Genomic DNA, 11,688 nt, shown 5'->3' with positions numbered 1-11,688 from the left:
ACGGAAGCAGCTCCGGGCGGATGACGTATGAGGTCAGCGTTGCGCATGTGCCGCTCAGAAGTGATGAACGCGGAAGAGCAGGGGAGAGATCAAAACAAAACACTGGTCACTTATTAGAAGTACAAAACAAGGATGTGTAAAGAAGAATGTCGGAGAATCTCGATATAAGCCAAGAGGAGACTGGTTTTCCTTTGCTAAAGTAATGAAACTTTGCTTCCTTTGCTCCTGTTAACAAACGTTGGTTTTCACGAGACTCACCGGCGCATGCGCAACACTGACCTCATACGTCATCCGCCCGGAGCTGCTTCCGTCTAGGACTGTTGGCGCAAGCTACATTAAAGTAATTATTACGTTTTGAATATGGATATTTTTCTTACAAAAATGCATCAATTTGCTAAAGGAGGCCTTTATTCATCCCCCGGAGCAGTGTGAGACACTTTTTTTATGGATGGGCGCTTTTTATTTAACTTCTTTTGAACTGATGCATACAACAACTGCTGAGTGGCATTAAACAGCTTGAAAGATCAAATACAATTTTTTATATAACTCCAACTGGATTTGTCTGAAAGAAGGAAGTCATAAACACCTAGGATGACTTGAGGGTGAGTAATTTGTGGGCTAATTTTCATTTTTGAGTGAACTAACCCTTTAAAGGGACAGCAGCCTAATTAAATACCTGTCTGTCTCATTAATGTTAATCAAACAACAAAAGATGTTAAATAAAGTATACATGATAAACCTACTGTATTAGAAAAATTTGTTTATTTAATATTGAATGTGTATCTATTGTATTTGTCTTACGGTTTGTAATTTGCTTCTTTATTTTTATATTAAAATAACTATGTACGTGTGTGTGTGTGTGTGTATGTAGGCTATATGTATACATATGGAAGGCCATTTCCACCACGGGATTAAAATAATAATAAGGGTAATTGCAACTTTTTTCTCAGTAGTCTCATTTTATATCTCACAATTTAGATTTTTTTTTTTCACCTTGACTTCTTTTCCAATGCTATCTCATGACCAATTTGTACGTATTTTACGAGATGGCTAATTCATATGAATTCATACGACCTCACTTGTACGATTTTGTACGATTTGTCTAGAACCCAGTGACGGGTAGGTTTAGAGGCGGGTTTAGGGGTAGGTCATTCATACAAATTCATACGAATTGGGGAACTCGTAAAATACATATGATTTCGCAAAAATTTGAACAATTTGAACAATTTGCCATGAGATCAGGTTGTCTTTTCTCAGAATTGCAAGATATAAACTCACATTTGCGAGTTATAAAGTCTAGTTCTGAAAAAAAAGTCTCACAATTCTGACTTTATATCTCGCAATTGCGTGTTATCAGTTTAGAATTGCGAGATACAAACTTTTAATTTATATAGCTCAATTCTGACTTCTCAGAATTGTGAGTTTAGTGAGAAAAAAGTAACAATTGTGTCACAATTACCTTTTTATTTTTTTTATCACGTGACCGAAATAGGCTTCCATACTTAAGTTTTTTTTTTTTATAATTGTAAATTAATAATAAATCTTAACAATTTCATATAAGCAATTATTAAATAATTAAATATAGCTTTAAAACGTAAGCAAATATAAAGGGGAACAAGGAAACACATTACAAGTGCATAAAAGTGCATTCAGTATCTGAGAGTGCTTTAAGCATCTATCAAACAAGTACATTTGCATAAGGTCTCATGGTTGAAGCAAAGTAAAAGGGCACTTGTGGGCTTTATTGTACAGGATATGGGCAATGAGAAATGCTTAGCTTGACAATGTGCGGTTGCATCTGCCAGTATTTCAGTGTTTTCCTTTCCAAATGATCTACAAAGGCATTATTTGTGACCAATTTGTAATGCAGTAAAAATTTGATACAGTAAATTGATTTACTGACAGACGTCTGCTTTTGGACCTGCCGCTGCTATGACATGACTATGACATAAAGAGCAATATTACTGAGAAAAAGAGAAAAATCCTGCCCTTGTCTGGAAAACATTTAGTTTTGTGTGTGTTTGTTCTACAAGTAGAATATTGTTGTCTCTAGCTAAGCTCAGAATCAAGAATCAAGCTCAGAAAGTTTTCTGATTGATTCAGAATTGTTGAAGTGAGAATCTTGATCTATTTTCTCCCACCCCATATTTTGCCATATTATAAAGCAACTCTGCATTCATACTGTATATTTGCAGTGAAGAAAATCCCATAATGCACTGCATCAAACTCTAATTCAATATGGCAAGTGAAGTGAGATGATTATAAGTATATACGTTTATTTTATACTGGAAATAATAAAAAAAAAGGTTTCAATCTAATTAAAACTATTATACCTAATATTTGTTTCCCCTTCAGGAACTCAAGCTGCGTCAAAATGCTATGGGAACGCCTTCAGAGTGACCATGCTCTGAATCTCATGTGTAATCAGTTCAGTGGATGGACGAGATGTCACGGGCGGGGTGACGTAACGACCAGGAAGCTTAAAAGCACGTGCGATGGAACCTGCGTCAGCTTTCTGTCATTCAGCAAGCGCTCTCTGTGTGTGTGTCAGTCGCTATCTGTTGTGAGTCTTATTTAGTGTTGTTTGTCCACTTATAAGCTCAGTCAAAAGAAGCATTTAGGCGAGAGCAGGCAGCATTCAGGCTGTGTGTTCCTACCTGCCCGCCCTATATTCAGGTGGGGACACAGTTTGTGTGTTGTCTGCTTGGGAGCTCTCGAGGGAGCTGACTGCTCGCATTGCAAGAGTTTGTTACTGCCTTGCTTCGCTCTCAGAAGGCTCTCTTTGAGGAAGGAGCCATCACTAGCGTTTCTCGCTGTGCCGGCCCCGCTTTCGCCGAGGCACTGACAACACAGCAGTGGTCTCTTATATCAACCACCAAGGAGGTCTGCATTCGCGGCCCCCTGTACAGGTTGGCGCACCAGATCCTTGTGTGGTCCCAAGGCAAACTCCTCTCGCTGAGAGCAGTTCACATTCCTGGGCATCTCAATATGGGAGCAGACATCCTGTTGAGGCAGGGGCCGAGGCCCGGGGAATGGAGACTTCACCCCGAGGTGGTGAAGCAGATATGTAGAGCTTTTGGCCAGGCTCAGGTGGACCTGTTTGCGACTCGAGAGACATCGCACTGTCCCCTCTGGTTCTCTCTGACTCATCCAGCTCCTCTCGGACTGGACGCTATGGTACAGACGTGGCCAAGGCTTCGCTCTGCTCCGGGGAGTTCTGGAGAGAGTGCGCCGGGACGGGGTCTGTCTTCTGTTAGTAGCCCTTTTCTGGCCGGGCCGATTTCTCTCCTCAACGGCTCTCCATGGGAGATTCCTGTCAGGCGGGATCTCCTCTCAAAGGCGGAGGGCACGATATTCCACCCCCGCCCGGAGCTGTGGGTGTGGCCCCTGAGGGGTCACAACTCGTAACTTCTGGTCTCTCAACCGAGGTTGATGAGACCATCCTCCAATCTAGAGCTCCCTCTACGAGGAAACTGTAACTGAAACTTCTTGGTGCGGAGACCGCCAGCTTATCCCAGTTAACTGCCCAGTTGGTACAGTTCTGGAGTTCCTGCAGGCCCGTCTCTCCGCAGGGTTGACCCACTCCACCCTAAAGGTCTGTGTGGCGGCCATTGCGGCCTACTGCACCCCTATTGGTGGCCAGTCAGTGGGCAGACACCCCCTGGTTGCACGTTTCCTCCGCGGTGCGCTGAGGCCTCCAGTCTCTCTGTAAGCCTCCCTTCGAGCCTGTTGAGGAGATTTCTGATCGCCATCTCACTATAAAAACTACATTTCTTCTGGCAATATCTTCTCTCAAGAGAATTGGGGATCTGCAGGCCATCTCAGTGGCCCCTTCATATCTTGACTTTGCGCCCGGTTTGGCCAAAGTGTTTCTCTACCCTCGAGCGGGGTATGTCCATGAAGTACCCTCCTCTACACCACGGCCTGTCGTACTCCAGGCCTTCTGTCCTCCTCCCTTCCGGGAGCCCGACCAGCAGAAGCTAAGAGAAGTCTTCCTGCTATTAAGCAGACCCTCAGCCGGTAGATTGTAGATGCCATTTCCATTGCTTATGAGTCCTCTCATCTCCACTCGCCGTTGGGGGTCAAGGCTCACTCGACTAGAAGTGCGGCTCCATCCAAGGCCTTTTTAGCAGGTGTGCCTAAGCAGGACATCTGCTGCACTGCGGGTTGGTCCACACCCCTCTCGTTCATCAGGTTCCACCGCACATGCTTTTAAGCTTCCTGGTCGTTACGTCACTTCGCCCGTGACGTCTCACCCATCCATTGGACTGATTACACATGTGATTCAGAGCGTCCCTTCGGGGAACCATGGTTACATGCGTAAATTGGAGACGATATATCATAAATTTATATTTTTAGTTTAGCAGCATTCTAATGTCAAAATGTGGCATTCAGAGTTTACTTATTTTACATATTAAAAACAGTTTTTCACGTGTTCCAATTCAGTTACTCACTGTTACTTCCTTGGTTGGTTACTGTAACTCCCTTAGAAGTCAATTGCCTATATAAGTTAACAAGAGATCTCACTAGACTACGAGTGATATTTGCTTCAATTCACTTCAATACTCTTACAAATAGAAAAAATTACCTTGATATACTTTTGTTTTCTATTGTTTTTAATTCTATTTCTTTAAAAAATGTCATCCTATGGATATACTGAATATATGGATTAACTGCTCACTGTAGTTGAGGTGTAAACGTGTGTTAAGAGGAAAGCTTTTCTGATATGAAGTAAACTTGTAGAGTTGTAGAGTTATTTGCACACAAATAGGTCATTCTGAGTTACAGGCACTTCTGCTCATCGAAATGACACATGAAAGGCAAATAAAGATCTTTCAGCTTTCATTCTGAGTATGATGCATGAGAGCATTTCAACCAAGTAGTTTATGTGTCAGTGTGCCTTCTGACTTTATGTTAGGTTCACCTCCTTGTTGGGGGAAAACAAATATTTAGCTGGTTTAAGCTGACCTACAAGTTGAACAAACTTTTTTTGTTGTTTTTGACCCACTGAAAAACTGCCCAAAACTCTTCTGAAATCATAGAAACTGATCAACCAAAGCAACTACATTAAGGCCTAACTTAAAGGGGTCATGCTGGAGAATCAAAAGAGGTTAAGAGGTTACTCTTAAAGATGATGAATAAGACCATCAAATTCAGATGTTCTGTCAGTAAATGTAAAGAAACATGAATGACATACCTGAGCGACTGAAAGATTTATTTTTATTTTTTTATTTTTTGTTCTTCACATTTCACAATAGACTGTGAATTACTCTACATGTTTCTGGGTATTTTTAAACATGTATTTTCAAAACATCTTTTATTGAAATATATGGCAGTGCCAAGTTTATCTTGGGATTCAACTCAGGTAAGTACATTTATTTTTAATCTTACAGTTTGTGTTTGTATTAAAAATCATATAATTGTTTGTGTTGCTAATGAAATCAGTAGATAGCTGGATCAGAAATATTTGCTTGAGTTTAATACTTTATATTATGTGAACTGAATGCATTTTACTATAGTTTATGTTACTGTTGCTAATAAGAACCCTTCACACAATGGGTAACTAGTGTTTTACTGTCAACCACCTTCAAGAAATTTGTTAACAGTAGTCTGTTTTAATTTATTTTGCTTCGGGATTTGACTCGGGCTCAAACATATACAGATGTATGACAGTGCTTGCCATCTTGAGTATCAAAACACATGACATGCATACGGTGCGCTGAAGTTAGCCAATCACAGCAGTGGGTGTTTACTTCTGTTTCTGCAAGAGGTAACTTGATACTGAGCTTTTTCACAGAGAGTGAAAATGAAGACGGAAAATTATCACTTTTACAAATACTAAACTTTACAAATTGTATAAACTAACATCAAGAAAGATAACATAGCCTAAAAACCTGAAATCTGCATTTAATGACCACTTTAATATTCATTGCATACAGGAGTTTGACTAGAAACAATAGATTCCAGTGGACCTATTCAAACCTGGCACATCGCCAGTTCTATTGAATAATACTTACAGAAAAATAAATGTGATATAATATAAGGTATAAAATAGAAGTAATAACACTTTTTATTTTTTACTGATACACAGAAGCATTATGGCTATAGATCTGGCTATTTCCGACCAGTCTTATAGAAGTATATATATTAGGGGTAAACAATGGGTTATGAAAAGCATCTGCTAAATGCATAAATGTAAATGTATGTAAAATGTAAACATGGTACTGATCTTTGCATCTATGCATTAAAGGAAATAGTAAACAAGTATAGAGATAAAAACCCATCAGTCTCTATGTGCTTCATTGATGCATCTAAAGCTTTTGATCAGGTTAGCCATGCAAAGTTATTTTTTAAAATGAGACAAAGAGGGGTGCCAGAATACATTGTGAGAATCCTGGCTTATCGATATGCCCACCAGATGATGCAAGTAAAATGGGGCAATAAAGCCTCTGCCCGTTTTTGACCTCCGTGAAGTGGGCCCCCCACCCAACGCAAAAGTCGCAAAAATAGTCTCAATCGTTTGTGCTCCGTTTGTGCTGGTTTGTGCTGTAAAATTTTTCGTTTGTGCTGCCGTAAAAAAAAATTATTTGTGCTGCTTTGGTTATTAAGATATTAAAATAATATTTAATGTTGTTTTTGAGGTCACTCAGCCCCCCACCCGCTCCAAATTCACCCGAAATAGTCTCGTTTGTTTGTGCTGGTTTGTGCAGGTAAAAGTTGAGTTTGTGCTGCTTTGTTTTTTAAAATATTAAACATTATATTTTAGGCGATGACGTCACCAGCCCCCCTACACGCTCCAAACTCCCCCAAAATAGTCTCAATCGTTAGTGCTTCGTTTGTGCTGGTTTGTGGAGGTAAAAGTTTCGTTTTTTTTTTTACCATACAGTTAAAGTAACAAGGTAAGATCCAAGAGGATCCTAGTTAAGTTACCTATCGACTGTTTCCAACTTATAACAGACACAGTGGATCACAGGATAAGTGGAATGTAACACCAACTCCAAGGTAAATGTTTTTACTTGTTACTGTGTGCCATTACGTGAATAACAGTATATGTCATAAATACACGCACCATAATATGTTTGCTGTATCTCTGTGTTTATACATACGTGTGTGTGTGTGTGTATTATATGCATGTATGTATGTGGAAACTCATGACTCAATGAATTGTCAAAATTATTTTACTTGTGAAACTGTATTAAAGTGTACTATCGGACATCCATTAACACAAATAATGGACTTTTAAAAACTTAAACTTAAAAACGCTTAATACTGACAAGCCATGCCACACTGTCTGCCTTCAAACCAAAAGTGCCACACAGAATAATAGATTTAAGTGCAAACTCCATCAAGTCTGACTTCCAGAAGAGCAGAAACAACTTCTCCAAACAGGAGTAGGAAAACATGGGTGTGTGGCTTACAACAAAAATACTTGTGAGATTACATGTAAACAGTGCAATCAATCTTTTGTGTATAACACTGCATGTGGGCATATTTTGTTTTTTTCTGACACTCCTGTCACTCCACTTCTCAGGTCGTCATACATCTCCCAGACACATGGAGACCTCCTGCAGTAGGCCACATAATGTCCAAGAGCATCCTGGATTAAGCCTCCTTTGAAAGCAATGACTGCCCTTAAAGTAAATCTCTCTCCTTGGAGCATCAGATTGGAGGGAAATTCACTCAAAGGAAATTCTATGGAGTTGCTTCCCAGGTCAGTGTCAATCCACAGAAGTTCTCCTAGACTGTAACTGTGAGAAACTTTCCCTGCACAGAGCACTTTTCCTGATGTAGAGTCTGTCTTGAATGCAGAGGGACACTGTGATGGACTTTGGATTGGCCTGAGACAGGGGGAGTCCGGAAGGTTAAGGCCTTCTTCCACTGCCGTCTGAAGATAAGCGATGCCAGAAGCCTCCAATACAGCAACAGAAGTACAAACAAATGGTATTTCCCTTGTGACTTGTGTGCTGTGACTGCAATACTGTGAGGAGCACTGTTTTGTGAAGTAAACACATGCATGTTTTGTCACTGATTTTTCAATGATAGTGGAGATGTGGCACTGCGCGTCGATTTGGAGAGCACCAGACTTCAGTTGGACAGGTTTGAATATTCCACTCAGCAGCTCTGCCCTCTGTATGTAGGCCTGTGCATTCAGACCCTTTGTGGTGATGGTTTTCACTAGCTGGAGGAGGTTGTTGGAGTCCTCACCACAAACAATATTTGCAAAGGTGACACTATCACAGAAAGCACAACATAAGCATTGACAAAAAGCATCAAATGCACATGTGTTCAGCACAGATATTCTTGATTTCCTGAGTTTAACAGGCTGTTGATTATTTCCATTTTTCAACAGTTCCACTTTCAGTCTTTTCCCCCTCACAGATGGATCTGCATGGAGCCATTCAGGACAAGGAGAGAGGTATGAATTCCTCTTTCTCTTTTTGGGTGGAAGAGCTAGGCCTCTCCAGTTTTCAACAGGGTCTTCATCTGTTGGATGGATGATTGTGACAATGTCAGACTTCCCAGAACAGGAAGCATCCATTTCTGGTTTTACACCTTCACTGCAAGTTATGGTTGGTAGAGGATTGGCTTCTTTGACGATCGCTGTTGCAACAGCTGCATCTTCTTCACCTTTTTCTTTACTTTTTTGTTTTGCAGAACAAATGCGCATGTTGCCTTCAATGAAGGACAGATGTCGAGCAATGAATCGATCCACCCGAATTTTCATGCTTTCATGCTTGAAAAGGCCACGTTTAATGTTTTTGAATTCTGCTTCAGCATTGGCTGAACTTGCAATGATTTCGGAAGTGAGGAAGTGAGGGATCATTACCCCTGTCCAGAGTGGTAAGTAGCTTGCAAGCCAGATTATATTGGGAATAATCTCAGGGAGGAAGTGCATATTATCATGATCTCCATTAGCCACAGCAAGTGACCTGCTTTCCTCACATATTTCTGTCACCCACTGCCGTAGGTCTGTCTGCGTTTGGTCACCCACCCACTGCGTTTGATCTGCTTTTTCCAGGTTCTCGCCCTCTACATCTGGAATGATGACACACTCTTCTGCAATTCGGGCTTTCAGGTATTTCTTGCGCCTTTCTGATATGAGGGGGACTCCAGAGCTGTCATTGCCCTCTGTTTCACTGAGAGCCACAACAGTAATGCTGCGTAGTAGCTCTCTAGCATCATCCATGGATTGTGACTTTAGAAGCTGTGCCATTGACGTCACAAAGAAATCTTGAACGCGATGTGCTTTTTTCTTCAAGCAGTCCCACTGGCAGATCATCTTGATGCAGTGTGCAACATCAACCCGAACAAAACAAGGTGGCACTTTTGCAGACTGATTACCAAGTAAGACGCCACAACACACATTAATGTAGGTCTTCAGATCAGGATGAGGAGTAAAAGCTTTGACCAAAGCTCTGAGCAAAGCCAGTGAAAAGTCACTTACAACCTTACAACCTATTTTGGAGTTGGTGCACCTGCACGTGTCCATTCTGTCAGCCAATGTGTTATTGCATTAACATCATGTCTCTCTGACAGCATTTGCACGACTGGGACACTTGAGCTCTCATTACCTGCCAGAACGCCCTGATATAAGAAGACATGGCCAGACATGCCGTTTGGTCTCTGTAGTTTCCTCACTACTGAGCCAGTTGCATCAAAACTCACAGTGGGGTTAGTAGATGTCTTTGATAATGACTTGTACATATACATTTGTAGGGGGGCTGGTGACGTCATTGCCTAAAACATAATGTTTAATATTTTAAAAAACAAAGCAGCACAAACGAAACTTTTACCTGCACAAACCAGCACAAACGAAGCACAAACAAACGAGACTATTTCGGGTGAATTTGGAGCGGGTGGGGGGGCTGAGTGACCTGAGAATGACCTTTAAATAAATATGTTATATCTAACAAACCAAAGCAGCACAAATGAAAATTTTTACAGCACAAACCAGCAGAAACGGAGCACAAACGATTGAGACTATTTTTGCGACTTTTGCGTTGGGTGGGGGGCCAACTTCTTTTGGGGTTAGTAATGGTGTGAGACAAGGAGGGATTTTGTCCCCAATTCGGTTTAATCTTTACATGGATGATCTATCTGAATGTTTGATTGCTTGTAAAACTGGGTGTATGATTGGGAATATTCTAGAATATTCTAATCATATTATGTATGCAGATGATCTTGTGGTGTTTAGTCCTAGCATTGCTGGTCTTCAAGAGCTTTTAACTCTTCTTGATTCTTTTAACTGTTCTGATTATGGTCTTGAACATGATATTTTATATAATCCTGATAAGAATGTGGTTATGATTTGCAGAACTAAGGAGGATAAAAGCATACAATTTCCAGTTTTCAAGTTGTCTAATAAGAGTCTCACTGTGTGTGCGAAAGTAAAATACCTTGGACATTTCATCACTGAACGCATGACAGACGATGAGGATATTGAAAGGAAACGCTGTATGATGTATATGCAGGCGAATATACTTTTACGTAAGTTTAGTTTCTGTTCAGATGAGGTGAAGGTGTCACTTTTTAAAGCATATTGTACAACACTGTACACTCTTAAAAATAAAGGTGCTTCACGATGCCATAGAAGAACCTTTTTGTCTAAATGGTTCCATAAAGAACCTTTAACATCTGAAGAACCTTTCTGTTTCACAAAAGGTTCTTTGTGGCGAAAAAAGGTTCTTCAGATTATAAAAAGGTAAGAAAGAGATGGTTCTTTAAAGAACCTTTGACTGAATGGTTCTTTGTGGAACCAAAAATGGTTCTTCTATGGCATCGCTTGAAGAACCTTTTGAAGCACCTTTATTTTTAAGAGTGTATACTGCTCATCTGTGGTTCAACTATAGAACATCTAGTTTACAGAAGCTGCAAGTAGCTTATAATGATGCAATGATAATTTTACTAAAGAGACCTAGATGGCATAGTGCAAGTAAAATGTTTGCGAGTGCAAGAGTAATCACTTTTAAAGCACTGTTACGAAATCTTATGTATAGATTTATCTGCCGGCTAAATGCTTCAAAAAATTTGATTAGTGTGGGTCTATCAAATATAAGGGTTAGTACTACACGGTATCAGTCAAAGCTGTGGAGACATTGGTATTGTTGTATTTTGTAACTTTTTATTGTGTGTGGTAGATGCTGTGGGTTGTATATGTTGTCCTATTGTCTTGTTTTTTAATTTTTTTATTTGGACCTTGAGTCTGTAATAAAGATTGATTGATATGTCATGTTGTCAGTGCTAAGATAAACAGTGTGTCTATCATCTGTTGTATCCGAAAAAATCTGTTTGTCAATTGGTGCCACTAATTGTACAGGAGTCATTCGTTTTTCATACCCTGTTTCCATCATTCTTAATGCAGTTTTCTTGTGATATTTGTTGGATTTTCATTTCACATTTGGTGCGAATAGAGCATTAGGCTATCCAATGATATTTTACTTCCAACTAACCCAGTGGTATTTCTAGACAGGTCCATCCGTAATGAAATGTGTCTAACTTCTTGTTTGGATGCCCTGTATGGGAGCCATGCCCAGTTAAATACAGACGCTTACTCGGCCATTAGAAATCATAACAAGAGAAGCACTATCATCCATTCAGATATAAGCCATGGATGCATGAGTTCCACTATACACAAACAATAAACGACCTAAAACTCACAGTCACTCTTAGGGCCCTGCCTTCTCATCA

General features: G+C 40.3%; 2 long non-coding RNA genes across 6 annotated transcripts; both read left to right on the top strand.

Moving 5' to 3' along the window:
- Positions 1–6,878: 6,878 nt before the first annotated feature.
- On the top strand, positions 6,879–8,819 carry LOC107586476 (uncharacterized). Of its 4 annotated transcripts, none has more exons than XR_001609366.1 (5): positions 6,879–7,002; positions 7,532–7,711; positions 7,810–7,941; positions 8,044–8,570; positions 8,656–8,819. It is a non-coding gene; the product is annotated as an uncharacterized lncRNA (long non-coding RNA). The 4 variants fall into 4 exon arrangements; XR_001609367.1 differs by having other exon boundaries at positions 6,879–7,711; positions 8,044–8,225; positions 8,351–8,570; XR_001609365.1 differs by having other exon boundaries at positions 6,879–7,711; positions 8,044–8,416.
- Positions 8,820–8,848: 29 nt separating this feature from the next.
- On the top strand, positions 8,849–9,625 carry LOC107586475 (uncharacterized). Of its 2 annotated transcripts, none has more exons than XR_001609362.1 (3): positions 8,849–9,076; positions 9,264–9,345; positions 9,538–9,625. It is a non-coding gene; the product is annotated as an uncharacterized lncRNA (long non-coding RNA). The 2 variants fall into 2 exon arrangements; XR_001609363.1 differs by having other exon boundaries at positions 9,261–9,345.
- Positions 9,626–11,688: the final 2,063 nt, after the last annotated feature.

Source organism: Sinocyclocheilus grahami, unplaced genomic scaffold (genome assembly GCF_001515645.1).
Source record: "Sinocyclocheilus grahami isolate Dianchi unplaced genomic scaffold, SAMN03320097.WGS_v1.1 scaffold82.1, whole genome shotgun sequence".
Lineage (NCBI taxonomy): Eukaryota > Metazoa > Chordata > Actinopteri > Cypriniformes > Cyprinidae > Sinocyclocheilus > Sinocyclocheilus grahami.
Note: the sequence above shows the minus strand (reverse complement) of the source record. Positions and strands in the feature narration are given on the sequence as shown.